Below are 5,145 nucleotides of genomic sequence, written 5' to 3' on the forward strand. Positions count from 1 at the left end.
GAGAGAGAAAGAGAGAGAGAGAAAGAGAAAGAGAGAGAGAGAGAAAGAGAGAGAGAGAGAGAAAGAGAGAGAGAGAGAAAAAGAGAGAGAGAGAGAAAAAGAGAGAGAGAGAGAGATGTGCAATTATATCTTTTTTTCTACTCAATAACACGACTATCGCTGGAGATAGGTACGAAAATGACCACCCAAAGCTACCCCATTTTTCTATTACAAAAGTATAATACTAATAATACTTGTAATGCTACTAGTATTGCTAACAGCTCTGACATTCAGTCACACAACCCAGCAACATTCAATAAACAGAGTCGAGCGAGTAAATAAATATACATACATGTCTTGTTTGTAGAAAGCACCATATTTGTTAGGAAGGGAAAGAAAAATGGGTAAATATGGCCGAAGATAAATTGAAATCAGATGAAAAAAATGCCAATAATGTCCGTATATGTGTTTATTCAATGATAAAGAGAGAGAGAAAAAAAATCCAGTATGATTAAGTACCAGTAGGTCAGTCAAAAGTCAACCCACCCCCAACTAAGTTTTAGTCATGGCTATCGGAAGTAGCCATGATTGGTCCTAACCGACACACACACACACACACACACACACACAACTGACTCGATATTAGCTGAATGTCATTTCTTCGAAATTAAAACAACCATTCACCATGCTATAGTCAGTGTGAAACCTCTTCGTGGTCGCTCGAACTACTCGAGATTATATATATATATGGCGATCTATATATATATATATTTACATATATATAACACACACAGTAAAATCTTCCTTATATCATACCCTGTTCATGGTTGCTGGAAACGCCTTGCTCTATCAGAGTTGAGTGACCTGGTTAAACGACAACTAGCCAGTTGTAGATAAAGTATGTCTATCGCAACCGGGTTTCAATTCCTAGTCGTAGCTATTTCATTTTCACTTAATTTCAATAAAAAAAAACGGGGAAAGAGTGATCCACATCGTGGTCGCTCGACCTGCTAGAAACAGCAACCAAATCTCCCTAAACTACTCTCGTCTTAAAAAAAATGGAGCAAATCTGATATTGTAGTCCTGTGTGTACAGCGTAAAAAACACAAAACGTACCAAAAACAGATAGCCACGGTTTTCAGTCTTATAAACCTACTCGATAAGGATTGACCTAGGGTTAAATAACTATACCTTAAAATCAATCAATTCTTATTGAGTTGTAAAGGCATTTTAAACCCTTGTTAACTTTTCTTCATCTATCAAAAACGTTTTGATAACTAATTATTATGAAGGCTTGACCACAACAGGATAAGAGCATCATTTAACCCTTAATTCAGCAGATCTTCAATGATGAAAAGCGTTCCAGCAATGACCATCTCATTCTCTTTTTTTTTCTTTTCTTACTGAATGAAACTAGGACTACCTACCCTGTATATCTTCCTCCTTTTTTGATGATAGGGTAAGATCTGAGGAAAATTTGGGTACTATTTCCAGTAGATCGATTGACTACGTACAGGCTCCCTTCAAAGGGGCATGAACGCCACAAACTCCTTACCCTATCAAAAGAACTATACACACACACAGTTCTTGTATATTATGTAGTGGGTTAGCTATATATATATATAAAACGGTAATATTTACTATACGCTTAAAACTAAAAAAAAAAAAGAAAAAACTTTTGATGATATTCACTTTCCCATTTTCTCATTATATATCGTTTTTTTTTAATCGGTAACGTGAAAATTAGCATCGATTCACCCATCTCCAGCTTCTAATGTAACCAAGTGCATTTTTTAGTTCTTTTGTCAACATGGAACTTGTACCAATGCATCATACATACAAAAGATTACATAATTTTATGTGGGCGAAGGGAAAAGAGCAAGAAATATTTTAAAGAAAACAATGGGGGTTTAATAAAGCGAAACATGGCACAAATATAGAATTATGTAGGTATCGGTTACCTGGTAACCAAAGGCTAAAAACAGATACAACAAAACCTCTTAAAAAACCATTCGAACTATAAATACATGTCTTTAAAGTTGTGGTCATGCTGGGACAATATATATATGTGTGTGTATATATATATATATATGCATGTATGTATACATATAGATGTAGGTATGTACATATATGTATGGATATATGCATATATTTATATTATATATATATGTTACCACTCAATGCCGTACTCAAAACAGTTAGCGAGACCCTGATTAAAGAAGTTCAAGAAACTGAAAATTAATATTTAGTTAATCATCGTTTGTAGACAACTGACACCTACTAACATGCTTCGATGCGTGTGTGTGTATTTATAATCTGTGTTTAACGTCCACACCTATCCATGCATATTGCCGGACGGTTCTTTTTGTCGAGGCTGATTTTCAACAGCCAGATGCCTTTCCTGTTGTCAACCCATACCACTCACGCACACGTATTATAGATAGCAAACGACATCAACGTTTTATAGATCACTCAAGTGCAGGTGCTTGAAAAGGAGAATCAGCCTTTCTCCCTAACATAAAGTGGAAAAATGAATTTTTAATTTCTCCAAATTATCTCCCTTTACTTTGAGAATCGCCAACAATTTAATAACTGTTTTTCTGTCTCCGACTTTTTTTAGGGGAAATTTTAGTTATGAATGCTTGCAATGTCAGTTATTAAGCATATTAAACCCACAACTCACCTAAGTTCATACCACTTAGTTCCCCGATGTCTCCCCTTCCCTCCTCGTTTATTTTTACGTCGAGTTTAAACTGAACGATTGATTACCCAGTACCTTTTGTAGAGTACATATATATTTATTATTCTTTAACAAGAATGTCGACAGTGAACTCGAAGTCTTGGCCTGTTTTAACTTTCATCGGAGAGTTCGATAAAGGATAAGCATGCCGAAATTTCGACATCACTGTCAACAGTATTCTGTCAGAGTAATTAATATATAAGTGCAAATTTATTTATTACTGGTTGAAAACTTTCGCTAGCCTCCCTACAGGCATGAAATACAATCAGAGAAGAAACATGTTCACAGTTATCTCCTTTACCTGTAAACACAGATTAGATCCCCTCCCCTGTCAAACATGTAAATTAACTTCGAGGGATTAATTCTAAATTGCTTCAAATTATGCCTCCCTTCAACCGAAGAGAAATTTTTATGAGATATATTTTTTTTCTTTTTGCGTCTACAGTATTTAGTACACGAGTTCTCATTTGGGTTATTTACTCTTTGTATTTCAATGTATGGGCATGAAAATAGAACTCCCAAATAGTTGAATGTTTACCTAAATCTGTCATAGAGGTATCTGTGTGTATGAAATCGGTCTTTCTGCACTACATGCAAATGATAAAAATAAAATAAATAAATATAAATAAAAACTAATTTAGTTAGGGTGGCAGTTTTATGGTCTAAACGCTTATTCATTGCTGCTCAGTAAATTAAACATACATGCATGTGATGTGAACTGTGCAATAATTGATATCCATAAAAATAACACTTTTCTCTTTCCCTCTCGTGCGTGCACACACACACACACATATATATATATACACACACACACACATATATATATACACACACACACACACACACATATATATATACACACACACACACACATATATATATATATACACACACACATATATATATATACACACACACACACACACATATATATATACACACACACACATATATATATACACACACACACGTGTGACTATGCGTAAAATGTAAGATAGACAAGTGTAGTCAGGAAAAAAAAGTAGGATGGCATTTTCATGGTCCAAATCAGTTATGTTTATCCTTCAGTAAATTTAAACACATATAGATTTACAGTGTGCAATTATCTGGCTTCATGAAAATAACACATACCATTTATAATTATATATGATATACACATTAAAATATGTCATTCCCAATTTTGAAATATAAATAAGACACACGCTTTAAACCATATTCGTAGGATTGCTCTGGTTATTTTCAATACACACACACACACACGATTGAATCATATTCTAAATATATATTATACAGGTAATCTGAACATAAATCGCAACAAAGATCAACAATAGCAGAATGTTGATAAGACACACATACATACATTAATATACATTTATAGTTCAAGTTATTTACAATTGCTGACAATTCACAGATTTAGACCAAAATAACTGTTATCAATATTTGTAATATAGAAACAGAGATAGTTATATTAGTTTTCTCAGTGTATATGCATAAATATTACATATAATTAGGACCCTGGTGTAGAATATACTACACATACACCCTGTCTGTATGTATACATGTATGTGTATATATATATATATATATAAACTTAATTAGTGGAAGGTGTATTGAGGAATAAGATCGACAATGTAATTATAATAATAGGGAATAGAAAGTTATATTAGTTTTCTCAGTGTATATACATAAATATTATATATAATTAGGACCCTGGTGTAGAATATACTACACATACACCCTGTCTGTATGTATATATAAATTCAATTAGTGGAAGGTGTATTGAGGAATAAGATCGACAATGTAATTATAATAATAGGGAATAGAAAGTTATATTAGTTTTCTCAGTGTATATGCATAAATATTATATATAATATATATAATTAGGACCCTGGTGTAGTATATTCTACACATATACCCTGTCTGTATGTATACATGTATATATATATATACACATATATAAACTCAATTAGTGGAAGGTGTATTGAGGAATGAGATCGGCAATGTAATTATAATAATAGGGAATAGAGGGGGGGAAAGAAAGACATATTAGTGAACTGGCCATTATAGAGGGAGAGATCTGGAGTGAAACGGTGAAAGCATTTGACCAGAGAGAAGAAGAGATGAGGAGAAGAAACTCACCGAAAAAGACACTCAAGCAGACGTTCTCCTCAACGGGCGGGAGAAAGGTTGAAGAGAGCGGAATTTAGATATGTAAACAAAAAAAAAAGCAATAAATTCCTGGATACCCTGTACGAAATCCAAAAGAAACCGGAGACTTTCTGTCTGCTTCAAATGCAGATTCCAATAGAAAATACCAAGATGGCGTTGATAAAAACTCTTATTGTTGTTGTTAGGGCTGCTGCTGCTGCGTTGTACATTACCTCCCCCCACTTCCTTTCAACACTTCTACTCTTTCTCCTTGTTCT

At 33.7% G+C, this 5,145-nt stretch overlaps 1 protein-coding gene across 6 annotated transcripts in view; it reads right to left on the reverse strand.

The window, feature by feature from the left end:
* Positions 1-5,145, reverse strand: part of LOC106873176 (catenin beta) — an 81,790-nt gene that overhangs the window by 45,400 nt on the left and 31,245 nt on the right. Inside the window, exon 1 of one of the 6 annotated variants that reach the window (XM_014920406.2) lies at positions 4,859-5,112. The exons of 4 other annotated variants lie outside the window; for them this stretch is intronic. The gene's annotated coding sequence lies outside the window, so the exon portion shown is untranslated. Of the gene's footprint in view, positions 1-331; positions 464-4,858; positions 5,113-5,145 lie in introns of those variants that run through there. One more of the 6 variants, XM_052973240.1, reaches the window with a different exon arrangement.

Source organism: Octopus bimaculoides, chromosome 1, assembly GCF_001194135.2.
Source record: "Octopus bimaculoides isolate UCB-OBI-ISO-001 chromosome 1, ASM119413v2, whole genome shotgun sequence".
Classification (NCBI taxonomy): Eukaryota; Metazoa; Mollusca; class Cephalopoda; order Octopoda; family Octopodidae; genus Octopus; species Octopus bimaculoides.